This window comes from Geotrypetes seraphini, chromosome 9, assembly GCF_902459505.1.
Source record: "Geotrypetes seraphini chromosome 9, aGeoSer1.1, whole genome shotgun sequence".
Classification (NCBI taxonomy): Eukaryota; Metazoa; Chordata; class Amphibia; order Gymnophiona; family Dermophiidae; genus Geotrypetes; species Geotrypetes seraphini.
In genome coordinates, this window is record NC_047092.1 from 97,641,942 (window position 1) to 97,661,899 (window position 19,958).

General features: G+C 45.8%; 1 protein-coding gene across 9 annotated transcripts in view; it reads left to right on the top strand.

Annotated features, from left to right (window-relative positions):
* Nucleotides 1-19,958, top strand: part of YEATS2 (YEATS domain containing 2) — a 1,675,245-nt gene that overhangs the window by 56,262 nt on the left and 1,599,025 nt on the right. The gene's annotated exons all lie outside the window — the stretch shown is intronic.

The window sequence follows — 19,958 nt, forward strand, 5'->3', positions numbered from 1 at the left end:
CTGGGTCCAAATTTTCCAAGGAGTATCTCGAGACCACACATCTCCCTCAACCTCCTGCTGAATCCCTCAAGCTTCCTCTTCATAAGCTCATGGATCAAACCTTTGTCCGCTGTCTGGAAACTCCCTATTCCATTCCAGCTATCCGGGGAAATTGGACTCCAGATACCGGACTGTCCATCACAAGGGTTCGACAGTGCTCAATTGTCCCATCAACCCCTTCTGGTGGCATCTTCGTTGAAGCGTTCTCACCCTTCTCAAGTATATGCCACTGTCCCTCCAGGCAGGGAGGGCAAAACGATGGACAGATTTGGTCATCGCATTTACCAGAACTCTATGATGACCTCCAGAGTCCTCAACTACAACTTTCACTTCATTACCTATTTCGAGGTTTTTTCTGTCCATCCTTCCCAAGTTTATGCCCTACTTGGATTCGCGGGCACATTTTGAGTACCAGGAAGTCCTGGCATCATTGTCCCAACTTCGACTGCAACTTCTTCAGTCCTCATATGATGCCTTTGAGCTGTCTGCTCGGGCTACTGCTTGCTCGGTGGCCATGTGATGTCTAGCGTGGCTCCGCACCATCGATATAGACCCGAATCTGCAGGACCGGCTGGCTAATGTCCCTTGCGCTGGCACTGACCACTTTGATGAATCCATAGAGGCAGCAACCAAGAAGATTTCGGACCACGAGAAGTCTTTCCAGTCTATTCTCCATCCTAAGCCAAAGCCAGCTCCTCCTCATCCTTCACGCCCGCCTCTGATTTACCAACGGGGTTTCCACCGAAACAGGCTCCTGCCATTCATCAGCCTGTCAAGAGGCAACATCCTCAGAAGCAGCAGAAGCCTCAGCCACCTGCTGTACCCAAGGCTCCTCAGCCTTTTTGACTGTCTCCTAGAAAGCATAACATCAGTCGTTCTGCCCTTTCCCATTTTTCCCCATATCGGAGGTCGTCTCCATCATTTTTACCACTGATGGATGACTATTACCACTGACTTCTGGGTCCTTTCCATCGTCAGGGAGGGATACTCTCTTCTTTTCCAACAAATTCCTCCGGAACATCCTCCAAGAGAGTATCCTTCCTCCTCTGCCCAGACCGCCCTTCTTCTTCAGGCTTTGCTTCAGCTCCGAGCTATCGAGCCAGTTCCTTTGGCTCAGCAGAACAAGGGATTTTACTCCCGATACTTCCTTGTTCCGAAAAAGACGGGCGATCTGCGCCCTATTTTGGATCTCAGGGTGCTCAACAAGTTCCTAGTCAAAGAAAAATTTCGCATGTTGACCCTGGCCTTTCTTTATCCCCTCCTCGAGCAGAACGACTGGCTATGCTCTCTGGATCTCAAGGAGGCCTACACTCACATTCCTATCCATCCGGCCTCCCGCCAATACCTCAGATTTCAAGATGTGGAATCTACATTATCAGTACAGAGTGCTCCCCTTCGGCCTGGCCTCGTCACCCAGAGTCTTCACCAAGTGCCTGGTAGTGGTGGCCGCAGCGCTCAGGAACCATGGTCTTCGGGTGTTTCCCTACCTGGACGACTGGCTCATCAAGGATTCCACGTCTCAGGGAGTTGTCCTATCGACCCAGCGGACTATCTGGTTCCTGCAGAGTCTGGGATTCGAAATCAACTTTCCAAAGGCCCATCTCCACCCTTCTCAAGCTCTTCCCTTCATCGGAGCTGTTCTGGATACTGTCTGACTCAGAGCGTTCCTTCCTCAACAACATCTGGAGACTCTTCTCCATCTTTGTCAATCAGTCTCCTCTCGCCCGTCCATCTCGGCGAGACACATGATGGTTCTGGGTCATATGGCTTCCACAGTACATGTGACTCCTTTTGCCAGACTTCACCTCAGAATTCCTCAGTGGACCCTGGCATCTCAATGGACGCAGGTTTCCGACCCTCTGACTCATCACATCCAGGTCACTCCTGCTCTGATACAGTCTCTTCGCTGGTGGATGCTCTCTTCCAATCTATCCAGAGGCTTACTTTTCACCCCCTCCATCAGAAAGTTCTCATGACAGATTCTTCGACTTACGCTTGGGGGGCTCATCTAGATGGTCTCCGTACTCAAGGTTATTGGACCAGTGCGGATCGTCAGTGTCACATCAATCTCCTGGAACTCAGGGCGATCTTCAATGCTCTCCATGCTTTTCAGCATCTGCTTCACGACCGTGTGGTACTCATTCGCACGGACAATCAGGTCGCCATGTATTATGTCAACAAGCAGGGAGGCACGGGATCTGCCTCCCTCTGTCAGGAAGCTACGAAAGTTTGGGATTGGGCAATTTGCCACAACACCTTCCTCAAAGCTGTCTACATTCAGGGGGCGGACAATGCCTTGACGGACAACTTGAGTCGTCTTCTACAGCCTCACGAATGGACTCTCCATTCCACGCCCCTTCATCACATCTTCTCTCTGTGGGGAACGCCTCAGATAGACCTCTTTGTAGCCCTACACAACTACAAACTGCCTCAGTTCTGCTCCAGGATCTACACTCCTCATCGCCTCGAGGCAGATGCTTTTCTTCTGGACTGGACAAATCTCTTTCTATATGCGTTTCCTCCGTTTCCCCTAATTCAAAAGACGCTGGTCAAGCTGAAGTCCGACCACGCCACCATGATTCTGGTTGCTCCTCGGTGGCCCATACAACCTTGGTACTCCTCCCTCCTACTCAGCCATACTTTCTACCAGTTTTTCCCTCTCTGCTTATGCAGCATCAGGGATCTCTACTTCATCCCAACCTGCAGTCTCTCCACCTGACACCTTGGTTCCTCTCAACATAGCTCCTCTACAGTTTTCTCAATCTGTGAGGGATGTTTTGGAACCTTCATGGAAGCCTACTACTAGACAATGCTATCACCAAAAATGGACTAGATTTTCTGTTTGGTGTTTTTCTCATCATAAGGAGCCTCAACTTTCCTCCTTATCTTCAGTTTTGGACTATCTGTTGTACCTTTCTCAGTCTGGTCTCAAGTCTACCTCGATCCGAGTCCACCTTAGTACAATTGCTGCTTTCCATCAGCCTATTGAAGGGAAAACTCTCTCTGCTCATCCTGTGGTTTCCAGATTCATGACAGGACTTTTCAATGTCAACCCTCCTCTCAAACCGCCTCCTGTGGTTTGGGACCTCAATATTAGAAACATAGAAACATAGAAATTGACGGCAGAAAAGGGCCATAGCCCATCGAGTCTGCCCATACCAATGACCCACTCCCTGATTCTTACTCTCCTAGAGATCCCACATGAATATCCCATTTTCTCTTGAAATCTAACACACTGCTGGCCTCAATCACCCGCTGAGGCAGCTCGTTCCAATGATCTACCACCCTTTCAGTGAAGAAGTACTTCCTAGCATCACCCTGAAATTTCCCTCCCCTGATTTTCAGCGAGTGTCCTCTGGTTACCGAGGGCCCTGTAAGACTGAAGATATCATCTTTCACCTGTATACGCCCAGTAATATACTTAAAGGTCTCAATCATGTCCCCTCTCTCTCTTCGCTCCTCCAGTGAGTACATCCGCAGTTTTTTTAACCTTTCTTCATACGTGAGTTCCCTTAGCCCCAAAACCATACTGGTAGCCATTCGCTGAACCGACTCAATTCTCAACACATCTTTTCGGTAGTGTGGTCTCCAGAATTGAACACAATACTCGAGATGAGGTCTCACCATGGATCTGTACAGTGGCATTATGACTTCAGGTTTTCTGCTGACAAAACCCCTACGGATACAGCCCATCATTTGTCTTGCCTTGGACGAAGCCTTCTCTACTTGATTGGCAGCCTTCATATCGTCGCTAATGATCACTCCTAAATCACGTTCCACCGTGGTCCTGGACAAGGTTTCACCATTTAGTGTGTAAGTTCTGTGTGGATTTTTTTTGCCTAGGTGCATTACTTTACATTTTTTAGCATTGAAGCCCAGCTGCCAAGTTGATGACCACTGTTCAAGCTGTCTTAGGTCCTGCGTCATAAAGTCAGGCACACTGCTTTTGCCAACTATGTTGCACAGTTTGGCATCGTCGGCAAACAGTGATACTTTTCCTCTAAGTCCTTGGGTCAAATCTCCTATGAATAAATTGAATAGAATCGGCCCTAAGACGGAGCCCTGAGGTACTCCACTCATCACTGCTGACGTTTTGGATGGGGTACCGTTTACCATCACCCTTTGAAGCCTACCATCTAGCCAATCCCTTACCCATGTTGTGAATGTATCCCCTAATCCCATCGATTTTAGTTTGTTCAACAGCCTGCGGTGTGGGACGCTATCAAAAGCTTTGCTGAAGTCCAAATATATCACGTCAAGGGACTCGCCGGCATCCAGATGACTGGTCACCCAATCAAAGAAGTCAATCAGATTAGATTGGCAGGACCTTCCCCTGGTAAATCCGTGTTGATGTGGATCACGTAAATTTTCTTCGTCTAGAATTTTGTCAAGTTCCTGTTTGATCAGTGTTTCCATGAGTTTGCACACTATGGATGTAAGACTCACCGGTCTGTAATTTCCTGTCTCCGTTCTGCAGCCCTTTTTGTGGAGTGGAATTACGTTAGCTGTTTTCCAGTCTAGGGGTACTTTTCCCGTGCGCATGGAAAGATTGAAGAGTACGGATAGTGGTTCAGCCAGAACTTCACTCAGCTCTCTGAGTACCCTGGGGTGTAGATTATCTGGCCCCATGACTTTGTCTACTTTGAGTTTTGAAAGTTCGTGGTAGACACTACTAGGTGTAAACTCGTAATCACGAAACAGGTCATTTTGGCTGTTTCTTATTTGTAGTTGCGGACCATCTCCCGGTGCTTCACAGGTGAATACTGAGCAGAAGTATTCGTTTAGCAGTTCTGCTTTGGTAGTATCAGATTCTGCGTAGTTTCCATCTGATTGCCTAAGGCGTTCTATTCCATTTTTGTTTCTCTTCCTGTCGCTAATGTACCTAAAGAAGGATTTGTCCCCTTTTTTAATGTTCCGTGCTAGATCTTCCTCTGTTTGAAGTTTGGCTTCCCTGACTGCCTTTTTGACAGCCTTAGATCTGGCCAGATAGTCTTCTTTTGCCTCCCTTTTCCCAAGATGTTTGTAGGTAATAAATGTTTCTTTTTTCATTTTAATGAGGTCCGAAATTTCCTTGTTGAACCATTGTGGTTTTTTGTTTCTCCGGCGTTTGCTTACTGTTTTTACGTAGCGGCTAGATGCTTCGTTCAGGATGGATTTTAGGTTTGACCACATAGTTTCCGGATTGTCAGTTTCTGCATGGTTTTGCAGCTTTTGATGGACAAAGTCTCTCATGTGGTCGAAATCTGCCTCCCTAAAGTTGAGGACCCTCGTTGCTGTGTTTGATTTAGAGAAGCCTTTCCTGAGGTTGAGCCATACCATGTTGTGGTCACTGGAGGCCAGCGTGTCTCCCACTGATACTTCCGAGACACTGTCTCCATTTGTGAGTACCAGGTCCAGTATTGCTTTTTCTCTGGTGGGCTCTAATACCATTTGTTTTAGTTGTGCACCCTTAATGGAGGTTATTATTCTTTTGCTACCGCTCGTAGTTGCTGAGAGGGTGTTCCAGTCTGCATCTGGCATGTTGAAGTTGCCTAACAGTACTGTGTCACCACGCAAAGTGATGTTCTCTATGTCCTCAATCAATTCTTTGTCTTTGTCTTCCTTTTGTCTCGGAGGCCTGTATACCACACCGAGGTAAAGGCATTTTTCGTTCCCTCTGGCCAGGTTTACCCAAAGTGATTCCCCTGTGTATCTAACCTCTGTGATCCTGGTAGTTTTGATATTATCCTTAGTGTATAGTGCTACCCCCCTCCTAATTTGCCCTCTCTGTCCCGACGAAGTAGATTGTAGCCTGGTATAACCATATCCCACCCATGCGAGTCTGTGAACCAGGTCTCGGATATCGCTACTATGTCAAGGTCAGCATTCCTTATTTCTGTTTCTAGTTCCAGGATTTTGTTGCCCAAGCTGTGTGCATTAACATACATTGCTCTCCAAATTTGTGATGATATGCCTATCCCCGTTAGTGTACTTGCCTTAGGCTCAGAAGTGTGTATACTATGGGTACTTACCTTAGGCTCAGAAGTGTGGGTTTTACTTGCTTCTCCAGGATGGATCCTTACTGCTCTGGTATGTATGTGTGAACTCAACTGATGAAACCTCCATTTGAACCAATGGACAAGGCTCATCTGAAGTATCTCACTTGGAAAGTGGTGTTCCTCATTGGCCTCACTTATGCTCGGCGAGTCAGTGAGCTTCAAGCGTTGGTTGCGGATCCGCCTTTTACAGTGTTCCATCATGACAAGGTGGTTCTTCGCACACATCCAAAATTCCTTCCTAAAGTAGTCTCAGAGTTTCATCTCAACCAATCTATTGTACTTCCAGTGTTTTTTCCAAAGCCTCATTCTCATCCTGGAGAATCAGCTCTTCATACTCTGGACTGTAAACGTACTTTGGCTTTCTATTTGGAACGCACCAAACCACACAGAACTGCTCCTCAACTTTTTGTCTCCTTCAATCCAAATAAGTTGGGACATCCTATTTCTAAACGTACCATCTTCAACTGGATGGCGGCTTGTATCTCTTTCTGCTATGCCCAGGCTGGGTTTCCTCTTCACAGTAAAGTCACAGCCCATAAGGTCAGAGCAATGGAAGCTTCGGTGGCTTTCCTCAGATCTATTCCTATTGAGGAAATTTGTAAAGCTGCTACTTGGTCCTCTGTTTATACCTTCACTACTCATTATTGTCTGGATACTTTCTCCAGACGGGATGGACAGTGTGGCCAAACAGTATTGCAAAATTTATTCTCCTAAGTTGCCAACTCTTCCACCATCCCACTTTGGTTAGCTTGGAGGTCACCCATTAGTGAGAATACCTGCCTGTTTGTCCTGGGATAAAGCACAGTTACTTACCGTAACAGGTGTTATCCAGGGATAGCAGGCAGCTATTCTCACGACTCTTCCCCCTCCCCGGGTTGGCTTCTCTGCTAACTATCTGAACTGAGGAGACGCGCCCTGCGTTGGGCGGGAAGGCACTTGCGCAAGCGAGGTGCGGGCGACTCGAAACTTCGAGTTTCTTAAAGCAAGACTGCTTGTGAGGCGTCCGCATCGGGGCTCCGTTGGATCACGTCACCGATTAGTGAGAATAGCTGCCTGCTGTCCCTGGATAACACCTGTTACGGTAAGTAACTGTGCTGAACAGCAGAACAGGGGTTTTTACTCCCATTATTTCCTTGTTCCAAAGAAGACGGGCGATCTGCGACCCATTCTGGATCTCAGGGCTCTCAACAAATTTTTAGTTAAAGAAAAATTTCACATGTTATCCCTGGCGTCCCTTTATCCCCTCCTAGATCAGAACGACTGGTTATGCTCTCTGGATCTCAAGGAGGCTTATACTCGTATTCCCATTTATCCGGCCTCCCGCCAATATCTCAGATTTCGGGTGGGGAATTTAAAACTCAGGGGAGAAAGATTTCATGGGAACACCAGGAAATACTTCTTCACCGAAAGGGTAATTGATCGATGGAATGGTCTTCCACGTCAGGTAGTTGAGGCCAATACCACGCTCGACTTCAAGGGACGATGGGACCGTCTGGTGGGGTCGCTCCAGAGGAATGCTTAAAAGATGGATTATCGAGGAGGGAGGGTTCTTGAGTGGGCAGACTTGTTGGGTCGTTGGCCTTTTTCTGCCGACATACTCTGTTTCTCTATGTTTCAATACAGAGTGCTGCCCTTTGGCCTGGCTTCATCTCCCAGAGTGTTCACCAAGTGTCTGGTAGTGGTAGCCGCTGATCTCTGAAACCATGGTCTTCAGGTATTTCCCTACCTGCACAACTGGCTCATCAAATATTCAACATCTCAAGGGGTTATTGTAGCGACCCAATGGACTACGTGGTTCCTACAGAGTTTGGGATTCGAAATCAACTTTCCCAAATCCCAACCTCAGCCCTCTCAGAATCTACAGTTCATCGGAACTGTTCTGGACACTATCCAACTCAGAGCATTCCTTCCGCAACAACGTCTGGAAGCTCTCTTTCAACTGTCATACAGTGTCTTTCCGCTCCTCCATATCAGCGAGACACATGATGGTACTCCTGGGTCACATGGCCTCCACAGTACACGTGATTCCTTTTGCCAGACTTCACCTCAGAATTTCTCAGTGGACCCTGGCATCTCAGTGGACGCAGGTTTGCAACCCACTTTCTCGACACATAACAGTCACTCCTTCATTGAAGCAGTCTCCTTTGGTGGATGCTCTCTTCCAATCTTTCCAGAGGCTTGCTTTTTCAAACGCCCCCCCATCAGAAAGTCCTCATGACAGATTCTTCGACCTATGTTTGGGGCGCTCATCTCGATGGTCTCTGTACACAAGGCCACTGGACCAGTACGGATCGTCAATGTCACATCAATCTGTTGAAACTCAGCGATTTTCAAGGCTTTCAACGCTTTTCAACATCATCTTCACGATGAGGTAGTCCTCATTCGGACGGACAACCAAGTCGCCATGTATTATGTCAATAAACAGGGAGGGACGAGATCTTCCTCCCTTTGTCAAGAAGCTCTGAAGGTCTGGGACTGGGCCATCCGCCATAACACTTTTCTCAATGCTGTATATATTCAAGGGGCGAAAAATTGCTTGGCGGACAACTTGAGTCGTCTTCTGCAACCTCACGAGTGGACACTCCATTCCTAGCCTCTTCATCACATTTTTTCACAGTGGGGAACGCCTCAGATCTCTTTGCAGCTCCCCAAAACCACAACCTGCCTCAGTTCTGCTCCAGGATCTATTCTCCTCATCGCTTCGAGGCAGATGCTTTTCTCTTGGAATGGACGAATCTCTTCCTGTATGCATTCCCTCCATTCCCTCTCATTCTCAAGACTCTGGTCAAGTTGAAGAACGATCATGCCACCATGATTCTGATTGCACCTCGTTGGCCGAGACAACCTTGGTACTCCCTTCTACTTCAACTCAGCAACAGGGAGCCATACCTTCTACCTGTTTTTCCATCTCCGCTTACACAGTCAGGGATCATCCCAACCTGCAGTCTCTACACCTGGCAGCTTGGTACCTCTCAACATGACTCCTCTTCAGTTTTATCAACTTGTCAGAGACATTTTAGAGGCTTCTAGGAAGCCTACCACTAGACAATGCTATCATCAAAAATGGACAAGATTTTCTACGTGGTGTTTTTCTCATGATAAGGAGCCTCAACATTCCTCCTTATCTTCTGTTTTGGAATACCTTTTGTACTTATCCACTTCTGGTCTCAAATCTACATCGATCCGAGTCCATCTCAGTGCAATTGCGGCTTTCCATCAGCCTATTGAAGGGAAACCCCTCTCTGCTCATCTGGTGGTTTCCAGATTCATGACAGGACTTTTCAATGTCAAACCTCCTCTCAAACCACCTCCTGTGGTTTGGGACCCCAATGTTGTTGTTGCTCAATTGATGATGCCTCCATTTGAACCAATGTCTATGGCTCATCTGAAGTATCTCACTTGGAAAGTGGAGTTCCTCATTGGCCTCACTTCTGCTTGAAGAGTCAGTGAGCTGCAAGCTTTAGTTACTGATCCACCTTTCACTGTGTGATATCAGAATTTCATCTCAACCAATCCATTACTCTTCCAGTGTTTTTTCCAAAGCCTCATTCTCATCCTGGAGAATCAGCTCTTCATACTCTGGACTGTAAGTGTGCTTTGGCCTTTTATTTGGAATGCACCAAACCTCACAGAACTGCTCCTCAGCTTTTTGTTTCCTTCAATCCAAACAAGTTGGGACATCCTATCTCTAAGCGTACCATCTCCAACTGGATGGCTGCTTGTATTTCCTTCTGCTATTCCCAGGCTGGATTACAACTACAGGGTAGAGTCACAGCCCATAAAGTCAGAGCAATGGCAGCTTCAGTAGCTTTCCTCAGATCTACACCTATTGAGGAAATTTGCAAGGCTGCTACTTTGTCCTCGGTTCATATTTTCAATTCTCTCTATTGTCTGGATGTTTTCTCCAGACGGGATGGCCAGTTTGGCCAGACAGTATTACAAAATTTATTCTCCTAAATTGCCAACACTCCCACCCTCCCATTCTGGTTAGCTTGGAGGTCACCCATATGTGAGAATAGGCTGCCTGCTTGTCCTGGGATAAAGCACATTTACTTACCGTAACAGGTTTATCCAGGGACAGCAGGCAGCTATTCTCACAACCCACCCACCTCACCTGGTTGGCTTCTCTGCTAGCTATCTGAACTGAGGAGACATGCCCTGTGCTGGGCGGGAAGGCACTCACATATGCGCAGTGCAGCTGACTCAAAACTTCTAGTTTCTTCAAGCAAGTCTGCTTGCGAGGCTTCCACATCGAGGCTCCGTCGGTGACATCACCCATATGTGAGAATAGTTGCCTGCTGTCCTTGGATAACACCTGTTATGGTAAGTAACCCGGCTATATCTCCTGACTAGGCAGGGTATAAACAATTAAGATGGTGGTGCTCCCAAAGCTGTTGTATCTTTTCTCAGTCTTACCGATCCCTCTACTTAGTAAATATTTTCTTCACTTGGAGCAGAAGATATTTGCGTATATTTGGCAACATAAGATCCCAAGGGTATCTCGTTTGACGATGTACCAACCTATGAAATTGGGAGGAATGGCAGTATCACATTTTCGATATTACTATCAAGCAGCCCAATTACTTTACTTAATCAAATTGAAATGGGATAAGGGGACATCATGGGTGCGTATGGAGCTGGAGATATTGGGCACGCCCCTATTGTGAGCGATACCCTGGCTCCAAAACTCACAACTTTCTGCTATAGGTAAGATGTCTAATCTTGTAATACGACATAAGAACGTAAGAACATAAGAATTGCTGCTGCTAGGTCAGATCAATGGTCCATCCTGCCCAGCAGTCCGCTCACGCGGTGGCCCCGAAGTCAAGACCAGTGCTCCAAATGAGTCCACTCTCACCAGTTTAGCATGAACTTGTCCAACTTTGGCCAGGTGCGTAGGCAATGTTTTAGAGACAAGATCTATTTTATGGGGGCAGCTATTATATATATGCCTAATTTTTCTCCAGGTGAGGTTGATGTAGCCTTCCACCTAAGGAGAAGGAAAGGTCTTAAAACATTGGATCAATTATTGGAGGATGGAAAAATTGTCCCTTTTGAAGTATTGGTGGAAGAATATGCTCTCTTACCGAGAGATCTATTTTATTATAAACAAATCGAAAGCTTTATTAGAAAAGTGGTCTTTAAAGAAGTCATCGCTGAACAGTCGAATCTAGGGAGGGCTATGATAAAAGAAAGTGGGAGGGGGTAGTATTACTAGATTATATAATGTACAATTGTAGCATCTTCTTTCCCCTTTGAAGTATAGGCGCAGTTGGGAAAAGATCATTGGTAAATACTATACTGATAAAGAATGGTCTAAAATAATGCATTTCCTTCTTTATGGCACTATAGCTAGCAATATGATAGAAAATGGCTATAAGATTTTTTTTGTTGGTATTATACTCCAGTGCGACTGTGTGCTATGTGTGGGAAAGGATCGGATAAATGTTGGAGAGGATGTGAGGGGTACTTTTGAACACTTATGGTGGTATTGTATAAAAGCACAAACCTATTGGGATAGAGTGGTTTCCTTTATTGAGGCAGTGCTAGGCATTTTGATACCCAAGACTATGGAGTGCTGCCTATCAAGCAGCAGAGATGGATACACTTGATAATGACAGCAGGTCGACTTGTTCTGGCATCGGCTTGGAAACAACCAGATCTTCCGGTGTTCCGAGTACTGTTGACCAAAGTCCAATTTATACAGTAAATGTCAAAATTAACTGTTCTCCAGAGAAACCAGATACATAGTTATAATACCATTTGGGGTACATATGAAATTTGGATCAGCTCCCAAGGGAGTAATGCCATTGGTCTCTGAACTATAGCTTTTTATTCTTTTATACCTTATGAATTTCCTGCGCACATCCTCTCACCGGGGTGGGAGGGGAAGGGAGGATTGGGTTATAGCAGACACATAGATAAATTTATTTTTTTAGTATGTATTAAGAAAGAAGACATACAGTGAGTCAATGTATTGTTAAATGCTCGATTATACAAGATAGATGTTTTAAAATGTATTTAAATATTAATAAAGCAATTGGAAAAAACAAAGAAGACTTTTCCTCTCTCTGTTAAATCCTAGCTCACGTTCGCGGTCTCTAGCAGGATAGACATTTCAAATCTGACATATTGTAATCACAAAACAGAAAATAAAATTATTTTTTCTACCTTTTGTTGTCTGGTCATTATTCAAATCATGTTGGTCCCAGGCTCTGGTTGTCTTCTGATAACTCGCTTGCCAGGGTCGTCTTCTTTCTCTGTGCTAACCATCCATCTTCCATCTCTGTCCTCCCCTTCCGTTTCCCTTCTCTTCCCTCCCCCGGAGGTCTGACGTCTTTCTTTTTTTTTCATCTCCATCCCCACAGTTGCAGCGATGGAACCTACCATCTCTCCTTTTCTCAACTATCCTTTTATCCAGCATCCTTCACCAGCTCTCCCTTTCTCTTCCCAACTACCCTCCTATCCAGTATCTCTATCCCCCACCCACTCCACACCATCCCTTGTGTCCAGCTTCTCTCCCTTTCTGTTCCATCCCTCCCTAAATCCCATTGTCCACCATCTCTCTCCCTCTCCTCTGGTTTTAAACCCATTATTTCTTCCTCCCTCCCCCATTCCAGTATATGCACATCTCTTTGAACTCCCCCTTCCCTCCCGCCCTCCATGTACTTCTACACCAGGGCCCCCCAGGGCTGTGGAATTGGAGTTAAAGTCAGAGTCGAGGAGTCTGAGACTTTTTAGGTACCTGGAGTCGGAGTTGTGGGTACCAGAAACAGAGCAGTCTGAGTCAAAGGATTTATCTACTGATTCTGGCTGTGGAGTCTGAGACAATTTTGGGTACCTGGAGTCAGTGTCAGTGGTACTAGAAACTGAGGAGTCAGAGTCGAACGATTTATCTACTGACTCCACAGCCGAAGGTCTGCATGTTATTCCCCCCTGTCTCTATCAGGTATCTTTTCTCGAGTAGACCACAGTCCGGAGGCCATCCAGGTGAGCTCCCCATGCGTATGTGGAGGTGTCCTTCTTGAGTACTCTCTGATGTGGAATAGCAACCATCTGGGAAAGATTTGCCGGATTTAACTACCACTGAAGAGATTAACAAAGAGGCGAGGTGACTTTGATCTGTTGGGATAAGGAGTTCATGGCATGAGACCACTAAGATGCCAGGCTCCACTGAGCTGATCTGAGGTTTTGTGTGTTTTTTTTAAATTTCTTTATTCATTTTAAAACTTTCAATAAGTGCAACATAACATCAAAACATTTTATACTTTAACATCACTTAATATTCTATCAAAATCTAATTCATATCAAATATCCCTCCCCCAAGAATTGTCTTCAATCTCATGTAAAAACATAGTAACCCCACCCGCCCCCCAACTTGGACATTATATTCAATGGGAAAAAGTAATACTCATTCATTACAAAATTTTGTTAATGGCTCCCAAACATCCTTAAATTTCTTAAAATGCCCCTGCTGCATGGCTATCACACGTGACACACGCTCCATTTTAAAAATGTGGCATAAATAATTCCACCAAAAATTATAATTCATCCGGTCCCAATTTTTCCAGTTTTTCCTAATATGCTATATGGCAACCCCTGTCATAATGAGTAAAAGTTTATTATTATTAAAAGATATTTGGCTCTTAGCTCTCATTGATGTACCAAATAACACAGTATCATACGTTAATGCCACCAGATTTTCCAGTAAATTATTCACTTGACCCCAAATGGATTTCCAAAACTAAGTATCAATGGACAATAGAATAGTAGATCCAATGTCCCCATTTCTAGATGAGCTGATCTGAGTTGAAGTTGAGCGAAGGGAGTTACATGAACTGTGGATGCCATGTGACCCATGAGACACTTCATTTGTCTTGCTGAGATAATTTGTAGAGAGGACACATAAGTGCAAATTTGAAGCAAGGTGTTTTGCCTTTGTTGGAGTAGGAAAGGTCATAAGAGTCATGTTGAGCTCCTATGAACTCCAACACTTGAGTGGGTTTAAGATGAGACTTTGGAAAATTTTACTTTGAACCCTGGAAGCTGGAGAAAAGCTATGAGTCATTTGTGTAGCTGAGTGCACTGCTTGAGTTGATACAGTTTTTACCAACTAATCGTCTATTTATTTATTAAAAAATTTATATACCGCTTAAAACTATGCGGTTAACTTGAAACTCATGGAAGCACAGGCTTACCGCTGTTATCACTAGGCACTTTGTGAACACTCTGAGATGAAGTGAGGCCGAATGGTAGAACTTTGTATTGAAGATTATGACGATCTACATGAAAATGAATAAACTTTCTATTGTCTGGATGGATGGGAATCTGTTTGTAGGCCTCTCTGAGGTCTAGAGAGCAAAGCCAATCATTTTGTTCTAGAAGTGGGTATAGAGTCCCCAGGGATAGCATGCAAAACTTCTCTTTGATCAAATATTTGTTGAGAGATCAGAGGTCGAGAATGGGACGAAGACCTCCTGTCTTCTTTGGAATTAGGAAATACCTGGGAGTAGAACAGCTGATTTTTCTGGCTTTTAGTTGAAGAAGAGATTTGATTTCTTAAAGAAAGGATATCTGTTGAGTTGTGAAAGAGGACTCTCTTGGAGAGTTGTCTGGAGGAATGGTAATAAAATAAAGAGAGTAACCTTCTTGTATGATTTAAGGACTCAAGTGTCTGTGGTAATGAGAGTCCAGCGTTGATAATATAAAAGAAGTTGGCCTCCAATAGGTTAGGAAGGTGGCTGAGATGAGGGTATTATCCCAGGACAAGCAGGCAGCATATTCTCACATGTGGGTGATATTCACGGAGCCTGGATGCAGACAGCTTCGCAAGCAGATTTGCTTGAACTTCAGAAAGTTTGCGACTGCCGCACCGCGCATGCACGAGTGCCTTCCTGCCCAGGTAGGGCGCATCTCTCCTCATTTCTCAGTGGAGCCAAGAAGTCCTATTTCAATGCTCTGCACTAGACTCAGTTCTACTTTGTGCCTTCTCTCACCATGGCTCGTGTTTTATTTCTTTTCTGGGTCGCTGTGTATTTCTTGCGCATTTCATTAAAAAAACCAAACCAACAACTTAATTTACTTTTTCTTTTCAGCCACAGTGGGACCTGCCTCGCGGCCTCAGCCAGCGGGTTTCGATTTAGCTGTGGCTATCTTCCCGTTTATGTCCCGGCCAGTCACAGGCTTGAAGAAGTGTAGCCAGTACCAGCGCACGATCTCTCTCACTGACCCACATCGGTGTTTGGGACCTGACCATTGTCCAGAGTCGTGTGTTCGCTGCGCTACCCTTCAATCTCATGCCCACAAATGTCGTTAAGTTCAGGTGGTAAAACTCTTCGGAGGTATGGATCCACTTGCCCCGGTCTCAACCTCGAATCTTGGCAAGCTTACAGGAGTTCTGCCTTCTACCTCGACCTTGGCTTCAACTTTAATCAAGCCATCCTCGTTCGGCACGTCCTCAAGTAAATCTGCTAAATCTGTTTTCTGATGAGACGCTTGCCTCGCTGCCTCCCTCGGGTCAGGTGCCAGCAGTAGTTATCAAGATACCCAAGAAGCATGTCTCCAAGTCTAAGGGTCATTCTTCCTCTTCCCCGGAGACTATAGTCACACCAAATGTACCAGATCCTCAAGTCTCGGTATCACATTTGGAGGCTATGATCCAGACCTTCTTGGATTGTCAGTTTGGTAATATGCTTGCCAAACATGCTCCTACCTCGTCTCTGCTTCCTGCAGTCCAGCCTGAGGACATAGCAGTATCACAAGGAGTCGAGTCCTTGGCAGTACCTCGAGCTGATCCTCCTCACTCTATACAAGGAGTTGAATCCTTGGGAGTGCCTCGAGAGGACTCTTCACACTCTATGCAAGGAGTCGAGTCTTTGCAAGTGTCTCGTCTGGAGCATAAGCATACTACTCAAGGAGTTGAGTCCTTGTCAGTGCCTCGAGATACCTTGACACCAGGCGTTCAATCCCTTTTTGTGTCTCGATCTCCAGCTTCCAGCCCTCCCTCCTCGTATAAGGCATTGCCCTTCCCGAGGCATAGGGCAAAGACTCGTCAACTTTCTCAAGACCTGCCTGGTTTGAGGTACAGTTCTCCACATCAGTCGAGGCATTCATTGAGGCATAGATCCTCTTCTCGAGACAAGACTCGTCTTTCCAGACCTTGAGACTCTTCAAGGCCTCCAGCTCTGAAATTGAGGACACCACCTCCAGATACCGCCGCTGCTTCTCCTGCGAGAGATTCTGTCCATTCTCTTGGTGAGTCAACTATACCTGCATATTCAGGCCTCAGATATCAGTACTCCAGAGAAGCTTCACCCTCGTTCTCTGCCTTGCGAGGCTCCTCGAGGTCAACTATCCTTGGAGCAGATATCTTTTTCTTCTTTCCTACGTCAAATGAGTAAGGAACTCAATATTACTTTGGATTCTGATTCCAAATACTCTCAGAAGTATTTAGAAGAAACGGTATGTCTTGTCCTCCTGCAGAGTCTCTCAAATTACACATTAATAGACTGCTTTCTCAAACCCTCAAGAGAAACCTGGAGACACCTTATTCCATTCCTGCTGTCCCAGGAAAGCTGGAATCTCATTACAGGATGGCCTACTGCAAGGGCTTCGAGAAATCTCAGTTATCCCATCAGTCCCTTCTTGTGGAGTCCTCACTGAAAAAGACCAATCCTGCCAAATTTTATGTCACTTCCCCTCCGGGAAGATGGGGCAGGACCATGGACAAATTTGGCCCCCAGTTGTATCAAAATTCTCTCATGGCAACTAGAGTTTTGAATTACAACTTTGCTTTCATTTCTTATTTCAAGCATTTGGTTGACACACTGCCTGAATATTCCAAATATATTCCTCAACATTGTCTTCCAGGATTTCAGCAGACGATCACCACTTTGACTCAACTCCGCACTTTGACTCAACTTTGACTCAACTCTCCTTCAATCTTCTATGATGCATTTGAGCTTTCCTTGAGGGTCGCTGCCTTCTCAGTAGCGATGCACAGGCTTGCCTGGCTCCGCACTATAGACAGGGACCCCAATCTTCAAGATCGCCTGGCCTACATCCCTTGCCAGGGCAATGAATTGTTTGATGACTCCATCGAGGCAGCTACTAAATGATGGTCTGAACATGAAAAATCGTTTGCTTCCGTCACTCATCCTAAGCCTTCCACTTCTAAAGGCTTCAGACCTCTTCCATCTTATCAGAGGCGTTTTCCACAGAGAGCAGCTCCTTATACAAGAGCACCTCCTAAGAAACAACCACAACAGCAGCAAAGGCAACAGAAACCTCAGACTCCTGATGCGCCTAAGGCCTCTCAGCCTTTTTGACCATCTAATACAGAGCATAACCGCCATCATTCTGCCTCTGTCCTCTCCCCTTCCCATTGGAGATCGTCTCCATCATTTTTACCACCGCTGGGAGACCATTACATCAGATCTCTGGGTGCTGTCCATCATCAGGGAAGGAAACTCTTCATTTCATCCAGGTTCCACCAGATCTGCCTCCAAAAAAGTATCCTTCCAATCCATCCCAGACTGCCCTTCTTCTTCAGGAAGCTCAAGCTCTGCCTCGTCTCCGTGCCATTGAGAAGGTTCCGCTGGAACAGCAGAGCAGGAGATTTTTACTCCCGTTACTTCCTAGTTCCGAAGAAGACGGGCAATCTGTGGCCTATTTTGTACCTCAGAGCCCTCAACAAATTTCTTGTTGGAGAGAAAATTTGGATGCTGTGTCTGGCATCTCTACACCCCCTTCTATATCAGAACGATTGGTTATGTTCTCTAGATCTCAAAGAGGCTTACACTCGCATTCATCCAGCCTCTTGACAATTCCTCAGACTTCGTGTGGTGAATCTGCATTTTCAGTACAGAATGCTACCTTTCGGCCTGGCTTTCTCTCCAAGAGTGTTTACCAAGTGCCTCGTGGTAGTAGCAGTAGCTCTGCAGAATGTTCCCGTACTTGGACGACTGGCTCATCAATGATTCAACATCTCAAGGGGTTATTCTGGCAACCCAACAGACTACAAGGTTTCTCCAAAGTTTGGGATTCGAAATCAACTTTCCCAAATCCCAGCTACAGCCCTCTCAAACTTTGCACTTCATCGGAGCTATTCTAGACACTGTCCGAATCAACAACGTCAGAATGCTCTCATTCATCTCTGCCACAAAGTGTCTTCCTTGACTACAATTTCAGCAAGACACATGATTGTTCTCCTGGGTCACATGGCTTCTACAGTTCACGTGACTCCTTTTGCCAGGGTTCACCTCAGAATTCCTCAGTGGACCCTGGCATCTCAGTGGGCGCAGGCTTGCAACCCACTCTCTCAACACATAAGAGTGACTCCTTCGTTGAGACAATCTCTCCATTGGTAGATGCTCTCTTCCAATCTCTCCAGAGGTTTACTGTTTCAAACACCTCCTCATCAGAAGGTTCTCACGACAGAATCTTCGACCTACTCTTGGGGAGCTCACCTCGATGGTCTCCGTTCTCAAGGCCATTGGTCCAGCACGGATCGTCAGTGTCACATCAATCTGTTGGAACTCAGAGCGATCTTCAATGCTCTCAAAGCTTTTCAGCATCTTCTTCACGACCAGGTAGTCCTGATTCGGACGGACAACCAAGTCGCCATGTACTATGTCAACAAGCAGGGAGGAACAAGATCTTTCTCTCTTTTCCAGTAAGCTCTACAGGTGTGGGATTGGGCAATCCTTCATAACACCTTCCTCAAAGCTGTCTACATTTAAGGAGAGAAAAACTGTCTGGCAGACAAATTGAGTCGTCTTCTACAACCTCACGAATGGATACTCAATTCCTCGCCTCTTCATCACATTTTTTCTCAGTGGGGGACTCCTCAGATAGATCTCTTCACGTCTCCCCACAACAACAAACTGCCTCAGTTTTACTCCAAGATATACTCTCCTCACCGACTGGAGGCAGATGCTTTTCTACTGGAATGGGTGAATCAGTTTTTCTATGCGTTCCCTCCATTCCCTCTCTTTCTCAAGACATTTGTCAAGCTCAAACAGGAACATGCCACCATGATTCTGATAGTTCTTCGGTGGCCCAGGCAACCTTGGTACTCCCTTCTACTTCAACTCAGCAGCAGGGAGCCACTGCTTCTACCAGTTTTTCCCTCTCTGCTTACACAGAGTTGGGGGTCTCTGCTTCATCCCAACCTGCAGTCTCTACACCTGACAGCTTGGTACCTCTCAATTTAACTGCCACTCTACAGTTTTCTCAATCTGTACAGGACATTTTAGAGGCTTCTAGGAAGCCTACCTCTAGACAATGCTACAATCAGAAATGGACTAGATTTTCTGCTTGGTGCACCATTCATCACAAGGAGCCTCAATCTACCTTCTGGTCTTCAGTTTTGGATTACCTGTTCCATTTATCTCAATCAGGCCTCAAATCCACATCCATTCGAGTCCATCTCAGTGCCAATGCTGCTTTCCATCAACCTATCAAAGGGAACCCCCCCTCTGCTCATCCTGTGGTTTCCAGATTTATGAAAGGACTTTTCAATGTCAAACCACCTCTCAAATTGCCTCCAGTGGTTTGGGATCTCAATGTTGTTCTTGCTCAATTGATGAACCTCCTTTCTAACCAATGGATTCGGCTCATCTTAAATATCTCACTTGGAAAGCAGTTTTTCTCATTGCTCTCATCTCTGCTCACAGGGTCAGCAAGCTCCAAGCTTTAGTTGCAGACTCACCTTTCACAGTATTCCATCATGACAAGGTGATCCTCCGTAGTCATCCTAAATTCTTACCTAAAGTGGTTTCATAATTTCATCTCAATCAATCTATTGTATTTCCAGTGTTTTTTCCACAGCCTCATTCTCACTCTGGAGAAACAGCTCTTCACACTCTGGACTGTAAGCAT